This window comes from Lycorma delicatula, chromosome 10, assembly GCF_047948215.1.
Source record: "Lycorma delicatula isolate Av1 chromosome 10, ASM4794821v1, whole genome shotgun sequence".
NCBI classification, from domain to species: domain Eukaryota; kingdom Metazoa; phylum Arthropoda; class Insecta; order Hemiptera; family Fulgoridae; genus Lycorma; species Lycorma delicatula.
Genome location: NC_134464.1, coordinates 42,375,162 through 42,394,908, shown reverse-complemented (window position 1 = coordinate 42,394,908; position 19,747 = coordinate 42,375,162). Strand labels below are relative to the sequence as shown.

The 19,747-nt window shown below is 27.2% G+C and overlaps 1 long non-coding RNA gene across 1 annotated transcript; it reads right to left on the bottom strand.

Annotated features, from left to right (window-relative positions):
* Positions 1 to 6,933: 6,933 nt before the first annotated feature.
* LOC142331270 (uncharacterized) lies at positions 6,934 to 8,884 on the bottom strand. Its single transcript, XR_012757949.1, has 2 exons — positions 8,568 to 8,884; positions 6,934 to 7,245 (listed from the first exon to the last, which is right to left on the bottom strand). It is a non-coding gene; the product is annotated as an uncharacterized LOC142331270 (long non-coding RNA).
* Between the last annotated feature and the right edge of the window lie 10,863 nt (positions 8,885 to 19,747).

Genomic DNA, 19,747 nt, shown 5'->3' with positions numbered 1-19,747 from the left:
TGAGGTGATGGAAGAAATTATCTTTTTTGACAACATGTTTCTGCATGTCCAAACAGAAATCTTTACAATATCGTTGTCATTTAACCTTTGCACTAACTTTAATTTATAAGACTTCATTTTCAACCTATTTTCTAAATTATCTATCCTGGAATTAGTAATTCTAAACTAACTGATGCAGTTGATTTATCTGAACTATGTTGGTACATGGTGGAAAAACTATTGGGTTGTCCTTCCGATTGAGAGGCCTTTCAGAACTTTATTGTTATACAGACAGTGTGTACACCACTCTTTTATTCGTCTTGCCAATGGTGCATTTAGATCAAGCCCTGTAGCAAGCATACTTGTTAATTGCGGTGAGCCATCACTTTGGGATAGGCAGAACCAACTACTAGCATCTTAAAGGACAACCAAATCACCCGGTTCTTGAAGTAGTCCTCGCAAACCCTCATTTTCAACAGTATAAAAACTATCCATATAACATAAAACCAATTTGTGTCGTACCCGGCGATTAATGTACATTCTACATTTTGACCCATCTTCTATTTTCTCAACCTACCTCTGTACATTTCCTCTGTGAAGACACAGAGGACCCCATTAGTGATGATTCATTATCTCTACCTTGTGTTATATGTTATTAAACATTGATCTTAACTTCTATAATTAAATTTTTTTGTTTTTTTCACATATCAACTAACTCATGTATTACTTACTAGGGATTCTCAAGATGTCTTGGTTAGAGCTAGAATTTCAGGTATTAAACCTAGCTAAGAAGCAAAGATTAGGGATTTTATATACTTACAATACTTGATAGTATTATAAAAGAACCCTAAAATTAAAAAAAATCTAAATCCCAACGGATTACTTTATCTAAATGTTTTATCAGGTGCTTTATTCAAACTCCAGTCTTGCTGTGAATTTTTCATACCTGTAAAATTTATCTTTTTCAAAAAAAAAAGTAAATGCAGTTGTAATTAATCATTACCTTTAGTTTTGATTGTTAATAAATAATATTTCTTGAATACTATATTAATAGAATAATGTTCTTTAATTTAGAGTAAATGCTTTTCTGAGCTTATGTATTACAAAAATTAAGTTTCATTTACTTAAGTAAGTTGTTTATAAAAATATAAATTTTCTCAAAGATAAGTATTAGATAATTAATGCTTAATTACAATAAATTCCCAAAAATTAAGAAATAGTGTAGAAAAATGAAAAAATAATTCATTGATATACTTTAATACAGGAAGTGTGAATCATTCAGTAATAACAATGAGATTGTGAATTTATTTATTTTTATATGATATAAATTCATAGTATATTTACTAATTCATTTATTCATTAAGGATAAAAAAACAACTGATAAGAGAAAAGCGTCATCGTTGTTTGAGATAGGAAAAATGAAAGAAATACGTAATATGATTTCATAAAATTAAGTTTATTACCATCATTACATATAAATATGTGTGTGGGTATAAGACACATCATCCTTTTAATACTATTACAGTGATGTAGTCAAGATAATAATTCCCTAATGTTACAAGTATATTGATAGACATAAACATGTATTATGTACGTATATGGATGATGAATAATATGAAGATTAAATCAAATAAATTAAAAATGTATATGTGTGTATACACACACACACACACACACACACACACACACACACACACACACATATATATATATATATATATGTGTGTGTAACAAAACTACCTTAGAGAACCTATAAAAACATAATACTGTTCAGTTATTTTTTAAATTTACATATTTTTACCTTTTGATATTTTTTAACTAAATTAGTACTTAAAAAAAACTTATTAAAAATATAAAAGCAGAGAAACCAGCACCTTTTTTAAAATAAGTAAAGGAATAATGAGAAAAACTATCACGTACAACTAAAACTAACCTTTTTTTTTAAATTATAGTAATCAAACAAACATAAAAAGTAAGGCTGTCTATTTGTTAATGTAGATTGTTTGTAGTTGGTCTTAATAAAACCAATAGCAAAAAATTAAAATATCATAGTTATAATACAATTACAATGTTTAATGATATAATAAAATGATTTGTGATGGTAAAAGTTCAGAAATTATTTAATAACTCAAATAAAGCACACATAATGATTTCTTTTTTTTAACTGAATTCATTAGAAATTGAATGACACTCAGTACAAATCACTCACATGAATATTACTAGCTATATTTTACAATATGGTATGTCACATAAAAAATATAAGTTAATTTGCACTTACATCTGTATGTAAATAAATATTTTTTACTCCTACTGTTGCAAATGACAATGTTATGATAAAAATAACCAATCTAAATGTTTGGTAAAGCCAGAGAGGTTGGGACGGCGAGGGGTTGAGGGACAGCTCCCTGCAGAGCTGTCGTTCATCTTTGCTTGCACGGATGAGCGGCAGTGATGAGGCTCTGGGACTCTCTCATCCCTTCAAGAAAAAGATCAAGACCCGATGTGAGTGCCCTGCAAAGGGTGCTCTCACTAATGGCATTGGCATCAAGGCCAAGTCCCAGCTTCTGGGGTGGAGTCCAGGAACAACATAGTCGGGCTTGGATACCCTGCCCTAGGAGTTAGAGGCAGTCAATGAAAAGATCTAACCAGTGGGCTGACCTGTCGGACTAGACTTATGACCAGTAGACAGGGAGGCCCATTTGAGTAGACAACCTCCTGGGCTGTGCTTTGCTTTGTTGTGGATCCGGCCAGGGAGAGAGTAGGGTGTGAAAAAAGATCTAAATATTTAATGAAATAAATAATTCATACTAATTTATGATGAGTTACAGAAAATAACTACAATTAACCCTATTCAACAATAAATATTCTTTCTCAAAAATTAAATTCTTGTTACCAAAAAATCTTGATATGTTTTTGCATCCTTTTAAATTATTACTTAAGAAGTCCATTCAGTTAAAATATTTTTTCATTCTGTTCAAGTATATCTTTCTCTAGCCAGTTTTTCTTAGCTGGATGGCTCTACTCCTAATTACACCTACATTAAAACATTTATCAGTTTCATCTGACATGTATATATTATATCTTAGCTCCTAGTCAAAATATTTGTGCAGAGTTAAATTTTGCTCATCCAACCTATACAATCAGTTTTTTCTGAATCATTTCTCATTTTAATTCCATGTATGTGCGTGACCTTATCATTTGATTCTCCCACATAAAAGTATTCTGTAAACAACATTAATGTTTAGTAAGGTAATTTACAAGCATTAAACAACCTTATTTTTTAGTTATTACTAATTTTGGTAACTTCTGCTCAAGCTGTTTGTCAAGGTAATCTTAAAATTTACATGTATTGTAAACTTAAAATTAAACCTTAAATAAAAGAATTCAAAAATATATTTGTTTCTACATCCAAAAAATAATTTTCTGTATTTGAAGATAACCCAAGTGTAGTTTTTATTGTAAATCTTCAAAGTGTTTTGTCTTCTAAATACCTAAATAATCCATACCTTCATAACCTCATAAACAACCATCAAACGGCATAAAATTATTTTAAATATCTGCTATTTTATTGAGTATAGAATTTTGTTGTCTTTATAAAGATTATCCCAAACTTTATTTAAAACAAATTTTGTCGCTGACATTCTCTCCCTTGATTATGCTTGAGTATGTTTCATACTTTATTTCTTACTATTCTTTCACCTGTTGAAAAATCATAATTTTAAATTTACTAAAATAATGATCACATTCGATTTAGCATGATATTGCTTTGAACTATCAGTTATTTTCTGCAAAATTCCAAATTTCATTCTTTCAAGTAGATTGGCATTATGAAGAACATCGAACTGTAAAGGTCTTCCCAAACCCAACCTATTTAAACCTAAGGAAAAATCTGAGAAATATTGGTAATAAAAAAATGTATTTTTTGAAACCAAAAGGTGGTAATGTTACTTGCTTAGTTGCCACCAATCATAATTTACACATCAAAGTACTCTACAAAATATCCAAAATTAATCCTCGTGCAAATTGTTCACACATATGCATACATGGACATGCACAAATACACACACACATACACACACACACACACATATATATATATATATATATATATATATATATATATATAGAGAGAGAGAGAGAGAGAGAGAGAGATATTAACAGTTATCCTTGTCTTATCCCAATCTGAGTCAGAATTCTGCAGTGGTTCATCATTTATCAGGATACGTGTTTTCATAAAAACTTTTTAGTTCAACTTATAAGTTGGATGATACTTGTCAATTTAGAAATGCTCTCATTTGTTTATTGATGTTGTTCTGTTAATTGTTCTTATAAATACGTACATTTAAAAATTCAATATCCCTGTACTTTTTTTATTTCTCATATATTTCCTTTTGGAAGGGAAAGTATTATAATCGGTCCAATTTGGGCATGTGCAGTTTTCACTGGATCTTGATGTTTTGACACCTAAGGAACCCAAAAAACCAGATGGAAATTTTCCAGCTGTTAATGCTTGTATGTATGTGTGTGTTTGGTATTGATCTCTAAATCACCTTATATCTCCAGAATTACTGGACTGATTTTGACCAAACTTGGTCACATTACTTCTATATATGGGGCAATGTTGCCATTAAATTTTCAACTTAAAAGGTCAAGGGAGTGAGGCTGTAGAGCAAGGTCTCAGTATCTCAATATTTTTCCTAATTAATGCCATATTTTTAGTATGCGCATACGTTAACAATTAAAAAATAACAAAACTTGAAAAAAAGTTTTTGCGAAATTGCACCCTCACCTCAAATAATGCTCTAAACTTAGATGCTTTGTTGTGATCGATATGATGGTTGGTTGTTTTTCGTTGTGGTTTCTTCTATTGTTGTCTAATTATACAAATAATCTTTACTAAATTGGGACTGCCAAACCCCACCAAGGAGCTGGACCTGACCAAAAGTCATGCATTTTTAAAAAACTGTCTTCTTTCCCTTTTTATTGTAATCAGGACTGCTTTAAAAAAAAGATTTTGTATAAAATTTAACTTTGATTCCACTTTGGGGTTCGTGCAAAAAGTAACAAACATGCTCGTGTGAGGTATCAATTTATACATTTTCAAGGGCACTGAAAACAATTTTAATATTTAACATTGTTGAAATAGAAGTGTTTTTTTAGTAATATCAGATTTGAATTTGTGGTTTTAACCTCAAGCCAGTATTATTTTTGTATTAAAAAATGTATAGTTTGAAACCAGAGGTTAGTAATGTTTCTGGCTGCCAACTCCTGATTTCTAATTTTAATATCCTATTCAAACAAAAGAGCAATAAGTTATAGTTGAATGCCTCTTTTAACATTTCTTTAGATGATATTTTTCCATACTCAGGTTATTAAAAATATGACTTTTAATTTAATTTTATTTCAATATAAAACAATCTTAGATGTGGTTTTGAATATATTTTAACAAGGAAGAATTTGGTGAGATGAAGTAGTAGATGAAAAAGTTTTTTTTTTAATGGAAAAAAATGTTAGCTATTAAACCAATGATTTGATTTAAAAGCTTGTATACCAACTTCTGTACCAGATGATTATGAAATTATATTATTTAATGACTTAATACTTCTTGTAAATGCTAGATTTCACTCATTTTATAATGAAGTTAACAAATTGAGTTCTACAATTAAATTAATTATTGAAGATTATTATAAAGTAAAGAATATAGTTGTGTATTTTAAGTGATTTTGGAAGGTTTAGTCAACGTAAAAATAATCTTAAAATAATTACTATACTAGCATTATTAGAAACATGGTTTCCAGACACACCAGTCATTATTAGTATCATTAGTAATATTTGGTGTATCAATGGTATTATTTCAACTAAGTCCTCAAGTATTTTTTTGTGATTTATTTTATACATTTTAAATTGTTTATAAATAATGTACCCTAAGGGGAAAACAATAAAACATAATTTTTTTTAAAACCAATTATGATTAGATTTAATATTTTACTAAGAAAGACACACTGCTGTATTACAATAGAAGAGTAGTCTTGGAGATAAACATTAGGCTTAAAATGTCATTAATATATTAATTATATTTTATTTATAAATAGCTGCATGATGGGAAAGTCCTACAACTGTGTTGTCAAATGTGAAAGAGTGAAGTATCTAACGCATAACCACTAAAAAGACTGACTGAAAGTGGTGTGTGACTGTAGATATACTACTGAATCCCAGCATTATGTTGCTGCATGACTGCAAGACAAGGTGTCACTCACTTACTTTGTTGAGAACAATACCGTCTTCTCTTATTGTACAGATCTAGTATCAATGAACAATTTCTAACTGTTATCCATCTTAAAAAATTTCAGACAGTCACAAGCTTGACAGTGATGATAAAACAAAGGAGAATATCCAGAAATGAATCAAGTGATAGTCAGTGAAATTGTATGAATACGGTTGAACACAATTGTTGGATGACAAGGGAGTGCTTTATACAACAATAATCTTTTTATTTGTGCAAGATATAATGAATGCCTCAATTTTTATGGTGGAATTATGTTGTATTAAACTATGTACGCAATATATTGTTTTTTTTTTTTTTACTTTCTTAATAGTCAGATGGTTCTTATTTTCTGACACGTCTTGTATATTTTTCAATTTGAATTTAAAAGTTTGTGTACTATTATTTTCACTTGATTATTCTATTTTTCAATTTTTATTATATATATATATATAATTTATACATTTTGAAGTAACCACAACTATATTAATCATAAAAAATTTATCAATGTGAAGAATATTATTTAATCTGCTGTAGAAGTAGGATTACCATCATTTGGGAGTCACTGGTTTGGTTACTAGAACCAATAAATTGTATAAATTATTAGTATAAGGATTACCTTTTAATTTTACCAGAGTCAGATAAAAAAGGGATAAATTTCTTTTGAAAATGAATGAATAAAAGAGTTTAAATAACAATTTAATGAGTTTTTTATTTATTTATTTTTTCATTATTTAAGAGTATCAAGCTCATATTTTATAATTTATTGTTTTTTTCGTATTAATATTTAGATTTTCTGTACTTATTGCCAGCCCTAAGACCATTACATATACATTTTCTTTCATGTTCAGTCCAGGCTCCAGTTTTGTAGTTTTTCAATCTACACCTTTGCATACAATAGTCTTTGAGAGTTATTTTAGAAATTCCAGAAATGACGTTTTTACAATACCTGGTATGATATTGCTTTTCTTGGATTAAGCAACGTAATTGATCACTTACGGAATCTGAAAATTAATTACAGAAACTCATATTAGAAATGACATAAGGAAATTCATGTAATGTTATAGGCACTGTGAATATATTTTAGACATATTCTATTCAAAATAGAATAGATAATCTGATTTACATAACCTCTCTTTTTCTGTTTAGTCTCTGGAACCACAGTAAGGTATTATTACTTTAGAGGATATATGAGGAGATGTGTATGAATGTAAGTGAATTGTAGTCTTGTACAGTCTCAGGTCAACCACTCCTGAAGTGTGTGGTTAATTGAAAACCAACCACTAAAGAACAACGGTATCCACAATCTAGTATTCAAAACTGTATAAAATTAACTGCCTTTACTAGGATTTGAATATAGTAACTCTTGACTTTGAAATCAGCTAATTTATGATGATGAGTTAACCACTAGACCAACCTGGCGGGTGGTTTACATTACCTGGGTATGGTAAAAAACCCAGGTTATGCTATTTTTTATATATTGTTTGTTTTGTATATATATGTATACAATAAGAATTAGGCGAAATGTAAGTTAAAGTTATTCAGCAATGAAATTGTGTGATTTTTTAAAATTAAAAAGACATTCTTTTTTAGTTTTATTCAATTCAAAGAAGTTCAATATCTGAGAATTAAACTTATTTCATTTGTTCAATTATTAATTAACAACTACATTAAAATCAGTTCACTATTAAAAATAATTATAGAAAGACAAATAAATAAATTTTTACCATGGTTATTGTTGCATGGGAAATTTAATTTTGCTCATATTTTTTCTGCACTTGTGAGCATTTTTTTTTAATAAAATTATTGATAGAAATTTACTGTTTTCATTTTACAGCACTTTAATCAGTTGTTATTATAATTTTAACTCCCTAAACCACAGAGAGAGTTTATATTGATGTAGTGTTGTGTTCAAAGTAAAATAACAAATATACTATAAATCTTCAATTTCAATTTATCTGTGTTCATGAGAGAACATATATTATTACAAATACATTCTGTAGAATATCCAATAAAATTTTTTCTGAAAATGTTTGTAATTTTTATGATTTCTGGTTGAAGTAAGTTTGCATTATGTATTTTCTATCACCAGATTTTTTTTTCTTTTAGTTTTGTTTTACACAGTTATTTGAGTTTTCAAATTATCTGCAAAATGTTTGATTAAATTTTCTTTTTTCTATGAGTTGTAGCATACCTATCATTTGTGTTATAATTTAATTAATTCATAACTATGTGATAATCAGAATAAAATATTTATTTAAAATTAGTTAACAAGTTACTTATGTATATATTTTTAGGTATAAAGTGATTAATTATATTAAAATACCTTGATTCAGTTGATCAAATTTGTTGTTTCTTAAATGTTGACTGTTGGTTACATGAATTATATAAAAAAAAGAGACAAATAAAATTATATTTACTAGACGTACAGTATAAAACTCCATCCTGCGAAGTTTATCAAATACTGTGCAATACAGGTTTTCATATATTTTCTGATTTATTGTTCATTTACTGATATAAAAAATACAACGCAAGTTAATGGCGTGAGATTACTATTACAATTTCACTGGATTAGTATAAATAAATAAATAATTTACAAAGATTTAAACCTTGATATGATTTTAAAGTTAATATTTCATATACAATAGTTACCACAAAAAAAAAAAAAAAAAATAATTCCTCATTTAAATTAAGGAAATTGTGGTCAGATTGTTTCAGATTATACTATCTGATGTAAAGTTTAAAAACCTCTACCTTGTAATCGATTTAAACAATAAATTAATAATCATATAAAAAATTTTAAATAATAAAACTCTGTCGATTAATTTAAAAAAAAACAAATAAACTTAAATTTTCAGCTGTTTAATGTGTACATGAATATGTGGCATATTATTTTTATTTATATCTTCAAAATTGTGATTATTACTTTGTGATAATTACTTTGTAATTATATTTAATATTGTTTCATGTGTTTGTATTTTTAAATAATTAATACTGGATTTTAATCACATGACTTTTTTATTTTATAATTGTTTATTTTGTAAAGCCTAATTTTCTAATTCAAAATTTTACTACAGTTTCCCTTCATCCAACCAGTAAAATTCTACAGAAAGTTCAATTTTATTCTACGGAGTTCCATACCAACCCATTCTTCATGTAATCTATATATTATGTTAGTGATCAGAATAAATGGTTTATTTATTAGAGGTTTTCCATGATTTAGACATTTTAAAGTATAGGAAGATATATTGAAAGTTGACAAATTTTGAGTATTGTGTTTTTTTTATGTAATGGAAAAATAAAAATAAAATTAAGAAGATTGATTTTTTTAAAACTTTTAAAGATTGTGATGTTTATTTTTAGTTAAAACTTGTTAAAACAAGTTTCTGATTGTTTAGATTCTGAGATCTTTGTTGGAATTTCAACAAATACCTCAGAATTAAAACTTGCTGATTTGATAATTAACTTCAGATTTCAGACTAAAGCATTAAGTTTATTGTGTTGAATTACATGTGGTGATTTCTCATCAGACAGATAAGGATTACATTTTTGAATATCCTTTTGGGTGATTCAAAAAGGACTTCACACTACTTTAAAATCATACAAAGATTTATTTAGACAACTTACAGATTTGGTTGAGGACTCATTTCATAGAAAAACGCATCAAGTTTGTCACCCAACATTCATTTTGCAGCGATAATTCAAAGACTTAACTCAACAAGATCAGCAGGCAAAGGTAAACCATAAACCCAATCTTTAATGAAACCTCACAAGAAAAAATCTAGCCTGGTGAAATCTGGGGAGCAAGGTGGCCATGCAATTGGACCTTCACAACCAATCTACCAACCTGAGAATAGAGTATCAAGAAAACCTCAGACTTCTAGGCAGTAGTGAAATGGAGCTCCATCTTGCTAATAGTAATGGCATCCATCTCGGTCATCATCATCTAACTGAGGAATCGGAAAATTTTGAAGCATGTCAAGATAAACAATATCATTTACAGCTGCTTCCTGGAAGAAGAAGAATACAGTCTTTGTTTGCTTAGGATAAAAAAAACATTGACCTTAGAGCTATTACGAATGGGCTGCAAAGTTTCATGAGGGTTTTCACTACCTCATATTTGGCAGTAATGGGTGTTCACCTTGCTATTGATTTGAAATGTTGACTCATCACTAAAAATGTATTGTTGTCTGCAATTCTGTATATAATTTCTATATAAAACTGCAGCTGAGCAACTTTATTGTCATCTGTAATGTGTTGAACCTTGATTAGTTTGTGCAGTTAGAAGAGCAATTGTTTAATAAGCACCAAACAGTTGTTTATGGAATGCCAGTCTCACATGACGCACACTGAGTTGATTTCTTTGAAGTGCAAAGTTTTATCTGAATTATTCCACAGGAGATTCATAGATGTGTGGGTGTCCAGGTGATTTTGTATATTTTGCTAAACATACTGAAACACCTGTCTCAATGAAGGTTGAGGCAAGAGTAAATTTTATGCCTACTAGAAGGGCCTCCCTACCATACTCTCTATGAAAATTACATTGAACAGCAGTTACTGATTGCAAATTGTGAAACCTATCACCAAGTGAGCAAATTCCACACAAGTAAATGTATCCATTTTTAATAATGCTGGTGGCCAAGTTCGGTACTAATGAATTACACGGGTCAAAACTTGATGTGTTTTGCTATGAAATGAGACTAACTGAATTTGTAAGTGTTTTAAATAAATTCTTATATGCTTTTAAATTTGTGAAGTCCTTTTTGAATCACCTGGTATAATCGGTTTTGCTATCTGATGCTTTTTGTTCTTCTAGATTAAATAGTGCTACAGATACAGGTAACCCCTCTGTATGCATCACTGACTTAGATAAGGATACATCTGCTTAAGGAATGAATATCCAAATTTTGTCAGACAAAAATAGCAGTCCTCATGTTAATGCCATACAATTGCTACCATTGAGAATGGCATGGCTTTTTGTTTCTCCTTCAACCATTCTGCTGAACTTTACTTTAATATATAAATATATTAAGATAATCAGTTTTTATCTTGAATCCCAAGTGGACAATCTGAATAAATTTATATATCAATTTATGAAATTAGAAATTGATTTCTTCGAGTTCGAGAATTTACCACAGGCATAACAAAATTTTCTGTGTGATTTTCACATCCACAATCTATTATAAAGTTTGTAGAAAATATAAAAACTGACAATCACTTTTTTTTATGAATGAAATGATTAAAATATAGCAGCATGCTTATTGTGATGAATATATAGCAAGACAAGTAAAGCTTTACTAAACATACACATACACATACACATACACACACACACACACATACACACACACACACACACACACACACACACACACATACACACACACATACACACACACATACACACACATACACACACACATACACACACATACACACACATACACACACATACACACACACACACATACACACACACACATACATATATATATATATATATATATATATATATATATATCTTGTCATGTCTAGTAGTGCAAATTTATAATCTGCTTCTCCCAAAAACATAATACCTTCTACTGTTTAGATCTATATTTTATAAAATTATTTATTAAAGTATGTATACATTTATTAAAATAAAGTATAATTTCTATACCATATTTAAAATCAGCACCCAGATATTTGAAAATACTTGAAATAGTTTAACTATTCAAAGGATTATAAAGAAAACACTACTTTTTAAACATTTGTATGCCTATATAAATATTTTTCTTAAACTGTAATGAAAAAATTACAGAACAGAGATACATGAATAAAAACCGCTATTAATTTAATTTAAAAAACACAAATATTTATATGCATTGTCAATGAAATAGTAAATAAGAAATTTGTCCAAAAGAGCTCTGTCTAATCAGTTAATAAGGAATTTAAAATGATATTGTAAAACCTTTAATACTGAATATTTAAAACATTTTAATGACTGTTAATTTCTAATTAAAAGTAATATCGTCTAACACAAATAGAGTAACAAACAGAAACAATAACTTAATATTTTTATATATTAAAACAAATCTAACAAACAATTAATTTAAATTGCAGATGTAAAAAAAATTAACATCTTTTATAGATTTATTAATAAGAAATATTTATATCATTCAATTATATGAATCTTAAAAATTAATGAAATTGAAATAAAAAAAATTCAAAAATCTGAATTAAGTCTCTTCATTAAACATTAATGGTAAAATTATACATAATTTATTTGTATGGATTGAAGAAATTTCTGGAGTACAAAAAGTAAAGTAATAAGAATTGATAATATATATCAGTTTATGAATTTCCTATCTCTACTAAAAACAATACTCACTTTTTTGTTAAAAAATTACAAAAACCTACAACAAAACTGACAACAAAATTGTTTTCATATGATGTGACAATATTTCAGTTTATAAGAAAAGGCTTTATTATGTTTTTGTCATTTTTGATAAATTAATATCCCATCTAAAAGATTTTTCTACTTAAAATAAAAATTAAAGATTTACTTTTGCAGAAAAAATTACTCTGTAGATGAATCTTTAAACAAAAAGTAAATTAATTTTCTGTATCTCGTTTAATGGCTGCATAAAATTTTGCTCAAATAATTTTCATTAAACCCAACAGGTTGGTCTTGTGGTGAACTTGTCATTGCAAATCAGCTGATTTCAACCTTGAAAGTTCTAAGGTTCAAATCTTATTAAAGGCAGCTACTTTTATATGGATTTGAATACTAAATCGTGGATATTTGTGTTTTTTGTTTTTTGGTCATTGGGTTTCAATTAACTACACACCTCAGGAATGGTTGACCTGAGACTGTACAAGACTACACTTCATTTATATTCATACATATCATCCTCATTTATCCTCTGAAGTAATACCTTCTGGTGGTTCCGGAGGCTAAACAGAAATAGAAAAAAAAGGAAAAGATAATTTTCATTAATGTCTTTTGAACTGTGATTTTGTATTATGTTATATATGTTTTATCTTTACATATTAAACATTATTTTGTATGTTTATGCTTTAAACTATTATTGCTAGACTTGAACCACAACTACTTTTTTATTTTGAAATTAATTGTATGCTTTGTGATGTTACTCGTATAAGATTTTATCTTGTTTCCCTTGATCCACCCAGACAAATGCTGGAACAGTTTCATTTTTTTATCTACAAAGTAGTATACTTAACCCAATCTTAACACATTTATCTAATTGACAGAATGAAATATTTATCTCGTTACTTAAATTATACAATAACCAGGATTGTTAAGTTAGATAAAATACAAAAGAAGTATGACCCTTCATCAAATGAATGATTACTATGTATCAAAAGTAAATGAAAACTTTGAACTTGCCTAAACATTGATAAAAACTTATCATTTCATTACAATTAATTAGCAATGGTACACTAATTTAATGCTGAATCAGTAAATTTTACAGTTTCATTTTCTACTTACTGTGTCATTCTAAAAGATTTTTTTCTACAAGGGAAATAAAATTTCATCAGCATTGTTATTGATTAGACTTCTAAGAGTATTTACATATTTTTGATAGATTGTAACGTATATTTTTATAGTACAATGTATAAATTTTAAAAGTTTTATTCATTGAAACTTATATTACTTTAATAAAAAGTATATCAAATTGAAAATAATAGAATAATATTTTTTATGTTACAAAATAGATATATAATACAATAAAGATTTTTTAATCTAATTTTAACATTAATATAAATTCCATTTGTTTGGATTAGTTCAAAATTAACACATTAATGTTTTTCCCTTGATTGATCATTTTGAAAATTTGAAGAAAATTATTTTTTCCTTTGAAAGGAGGAGTTGCTTTGTTAGAATCATTACAATAATAATTTTTAAATGTTGTAATTTTAAATCTTGCTTTTGGATGTACAATCTGTACATGTACTTATTGCAAATGACTTTCTGCCATTTGTAAATTCTGAATTTGTTTCGTACTCATCATCATAGTCATAATCGATACAACTGCTAGCTGATGAAGGTACTTCAGATTGATATTTATCATTTAACATATTTATTTCCATTTTGTTATTAGTTTCACTTTTTAAAGTACTTTGCAATACCGGATCAAGTTTTTGTTCATACATATAGTTTTGTTGTGATTTTGAAGTGCAGTTACTTTTAACATCTGAAAAAATATTAGACAATATGAGACTTGATTCTGCTATTGTTTGAAATGCTTGAATAATGTTTGGCTTACTTATATTTCCATCCAGATTAATATCATTTTTCATTAAATAACAATGTTGGTCATCATTTTCTATTCTTGAATAAAACATATTGTAATTTTTAGGTGGATAGATTGACAAAGGATTAGTCTGTGTTGAAGAAGATTGCCAGATATCATCTAAACGGCTTGAACATCTTAACCAGATAGTTTTTAATTCTCTAACTTCTTTTTTCTGGACTTCTAAATCTTTTTTAAGTTTATCAATAACTTGACTGTAATTCTTCACTTCAGGACTCTGTTTATTAGTAATTTTTAACTTGGTTTGTTTTTCTTTGCAAGCTACATCTGTGAAATTGGAATCAGAGATATTGTATTCGATTAAATTAATGGGTGGAAAACAGACATTAGTACCTGTTATTGTGCACTGGCAATTTTCAGCATTTATTGGGACATTATTTTCAATTTTATTTACTTCTAAGTTTTCAGTGTTTTCAGCATTTTTAATTTTCTCATTTACTTCTAAGTTTTCAGTTTTCTCATTTACTTCTAAGTTTTCAGTTTTCTCATTTACTTCTAAGTTTTCAGTTTTCTCATTTACTTCTAAGTTTTCCGTTTTCTCATTTATTTCTAAGTTTTCAGTTTTCTCATTTACTTCTAAGTTTTCAATATTTTCAATTTTCTCATTGATATCAAACATTTCATTGTATTTTGGGTTATGTTTGAGTTTTTCTTTTAGTTCGATGTTTGTTACTGTTACTAATTTGTTCATTAATTCATACACCGGTTCTGTTACCTTTTTGATACTTTCTTTGTCTAAGTTTCCATAATTTGTTATAGAATAAGAACTTTGACATTCATTAAAAATCTCTTTATTACTTATATTTTTTCTCTTTTCATTATTAATTTCATGGCTTTTACTTTTATTACCGCCAAGTTTTTTATTCTTTTCAGAAATTTTTACATTATAATTACTCTTATTTTTTTCATTATTATTACTAGTATTCGAGATCTCATTTTTATTTTTTTCAGTATTTTTTTCTTTTTCATTGCAAATAAAAGAATTAATACTATTTTTAAGATCAATAATCATTTGTTTTACACGAGTTTCATCGATCGCTTTATTAACAGCAGTATGTCTTTTTTCTTTATTTCCTTTTTTACTATCATCATTTACTAATACTATGTAAATACTATATTTATTATCAATAGCAGTTTTAATCGGAGATAATTTTATTATGTTTGTTAATAAATTTACATCAGTATCACCTTTTTCAAATTTTTTTTCTTCATTACAGCTATTATTATTATCACCATTGTTACTATAATTATTAATACGATTACCATCATCATTAACTACAAGAATGCCATTGCTTAAAAGTTTTCTTAATGTAACTTCTTTATTATTAATAACAATATTATTTTTCTTATTATTATTATTATTATTATTATTATTGCTATTTTCTTCACTTTTTGTCATTTCGATTCTTAATTCTTTTAAAAAATTATTAGTTACAGAGTTAATATCTGTTAAAGATTTGCATTTCATTTTTAATTTTAATATTGGGTTTGGTTTCTCTTTTTTGACAGATGAATAATTTGATGAGCATTTTCTTAAAGAATCATGTAATTTTTCTTTTGTTGTAACTGGATTAATCATTTGTTGTTCTATTGGTTTACTGTCACTATTAGAACACTTGTTATTATTTCCATTATTGTTATTGTTGCTATGAGTGCTATTGTTATAATAATTGTTATTGTTGTCAAGTATGCTGTTATCATAATTATTGGTACAGTTACCATAAATATAACTTTTACTGCAACTGGTGATATAGGTATGATCATATTTATTACTATTAATATTGTTATTTTTTTTAGGGTTGAATTTATTATCAAAATTGTTAATAATATTATCAACAGAAGAATTTGTATTATTGTAGTTGCGATTTTGATTACTGGCGATACTGTATTGATTTGGTAAAGGAAAAGTTGAATAATTATATTGTACATTACTTGAATAATTTGGTGCATTTGTCCCATTTAGATACAATAATGATGATGTTTTATAAGCCATGTTGTTATCTATTACAGTTGATGGTGTTACTGTCATCATCGGTATCCAGTTTCTATTTTTGTCAGTAATATCACTGTTATTTGTTTTATAAGGATACTTATAATAACCTATATTATTACTGTTAAAAGAATAAGAATGTCTCATTTTACTATCCCTTAAAATATTTTTTTTAATCATATAATCTCTTGCTCTTCTCTCTTCTGCTGTTATATAGTCTTTACCTCCAAGTATACTTGAATACATTGATCGTTTATTGTTTTCAGTAGAACCTGAAATATTATTAATAATTTTTTCATGTTGAGTACAATTTTCTTCACTGCATTCCTCTTCAACTTCTTCTTTTGCCTCTTTGCAGTTTTCCACAAAATAATCAACAGTATCAAGTTTTTTTGTAATTTTTTCTTCTTCGTCATATTCTTTTTGTCGTTCTATTTCTTCTAGATTAGAATTATTGTTCTCTATAAAACATAATTCTTTTATCATAATTAAAATGTGCCATATAAAATTTGCATTAATTTATGTTAAAAAATTATAATATACAGGAAAATAGGAATAAATTTGTATGCGAAATTGATAAAGAACTTGCTAGAATTTAATTATATAAAATATGGGAACATCACTTTTCAAATGGAAATCGGGATAGGTTTGCTGTAAACTTTTAATAATCTTTAAACTCATCCACGAAAAATGTAAAAGGATGCTAATTATAGGTCACATAGGATCTCAAAATATATATTAATAAAAATTTGTAAACAATTAAATAATGTAAATATGTACAACCTTTAAATGACATTCATGTTTATATGACTGATCTGATTGCATTGCATAGGTTTGAGAAAGTATCTAAAATAAAATGTACTGTTAAATTTTAATAAATTATTCAATTAAAAATAGTGCTAAAAAATTAAAATGTAAACAAACTTGTTTACTGTTATAAAATTTACAGTCACTGATATTAAAATTAATATGAATTATAACCTTGGTAAATGTAGCTTCATATATTTAAATTTTTATTTTTGCAGCTGTAGCTCTATTACTTCTACGCAACATTTTTATAAAAGGAAATATAACAATTGCCCAAAATTCTGGGTATCAGAGTTTTTGAAAATTTCAACTTGTCAAGATCCCCTTAATTCAAAATAATAAAAAAACATAATAGAGATTCTGAAAGATATTTTTGAATTTTTGAAGGTAAAAGTCTCATCTTATTTATTTTGTATAAAATGTTGCGGGTAGATGGTACACCAAATATTATTATTTAAATCCATTTTTATAATAACTATTTTTATCTATAAAAAATAAAATTGTGGACAACAGAGAGAAAATGAAGTGAAATAGGAAATTTGTTTACCTAAACATTTTTGTTTAGCAAACACCTCCTGGGTCACTCTGTACAGTAATAAGTAAGAAATTCATAATATATATGTATAAAAGTAATATATAATTTTTTGTTATATATTGAGCATGTTGTCAAGTGTGTTACTTTTTTTTTTTTGCTTGATGATATCACCACACACACTTTTGTGTGTGTGGGATATCATCAAGGTGGGATATCACCTTTTGAAGCTTTGCATGGGATATGGAAATGATATGTTGTAGCTTATGAAAAATGCAAAGTCTGACCAGGCTTCCTCTAGATGAGGTCTGACCAGGCTTCCTCTAGATGAGGTCTGACCGGGCTTCCTCTAGATGAGCAGTTCCTTATTTTCCAATTAATATTAATAGTTAATTAATTGCTCTTCCTATGTAACTTCTGTATTTTGAAAATAAAATTTGAATATGAAAGAATTTCAATAGTGAGGAGAAGAAAGAGGCAAGGGAATATAAAATATGACACCTCTATGTTTCTTACTGAATCTCAGAAGCAGATCTTCTAGAAAAGAACGAGATTGGAATACAAGACTATTTCAATTAAAAAATATATATATATGTGAATAGAAAACAGTGTAGTAAAATCTTTCACAATATTAATTACTATTATATAATAATCCAGTATTAATCATAACATAAATAAAAGCTAAGACTAATCAGTAATTTACTATAGACAACATTGTTAATTCCTCATTATTTTAGCATATTTTCCACTGAAGATATAGTACACTGACATAAACAGGTCTCTTTTAAATGGTAAGTAAATAATTCATCATGTTGTAGTATATGCAAGTGCTAAAAAAAACTTACAAGTTTTAAAAGGTGAGATTGAAGCATTTAGTAAAAATTGATCTGTATTAAAAATTAACACAAAAAGATTAAACATTTACAGAATATTAACTAATTAGTGATAATATCTAACAATTAATTTTAATTCTGTGTGAACATTATCATTGATAAGAATTGTTTATCATTGTATTTATGGTACAACTGTGCATAATGTTATTAATGCACATAATTATTAGCACCTGTTTTAAATGTTTCCATGTTATAATTAAAAGTTATTTCATATTGCATCTTATTTAATTAACATCTTTAACATTTAAACTAGAATTTAAATTAATTACTTGAAATTCTAATTATATTTAAAGTAATATACTAATATTCATTTATTTAATTTATTTACATTGTAGAACTTATATAGGATCCAACAAACAAATACCAAACTACAAGTGGGTCTTTGGGCACACTACTATGGATGGATTTCTCATGGCTTCTGATCATTACCAATCATAATGTCGTATTATGGTGAATGCTATTTTTAGCACCCTGCATTTATGATGATCTAAGTGATGGCATGACAGAAATAGATAAAATATTAAGATTTTGTTTTTTAAAGCTGTTTGTTTGCTGAAAGAATTTTAGTTTGAGAAACTTTTTATGGATGAGTGATTACATTATCAGCTTGTGTGATTTTAGTTTATGTTTATTTATTTATTTTTTTATTATTTTTTTTTGCTCTCACTACATAATCTTAAAGCTTGTCCATGGGATATTGAAATGGCATTTGTAGCATATGAAACATGTGAACTTTTTGGATGAAATGTCGAGACGACCACTCTCCATCATGGAGATCAGCAGAGTGGTTACTTTATTTGTTATCATTTTAGTTGTACTCTTTCTTTTTACTATATCACTAATGGTTGGAGTGAAAAACATTTTTTTAAATTACTTCTATGAGAAGTGACAGATGCTTTAGTAACAATGTTTTTTTCTGCTTTCTGTGATATTCCTTTATAACCCCAAAACATGTTTGATTTCTTT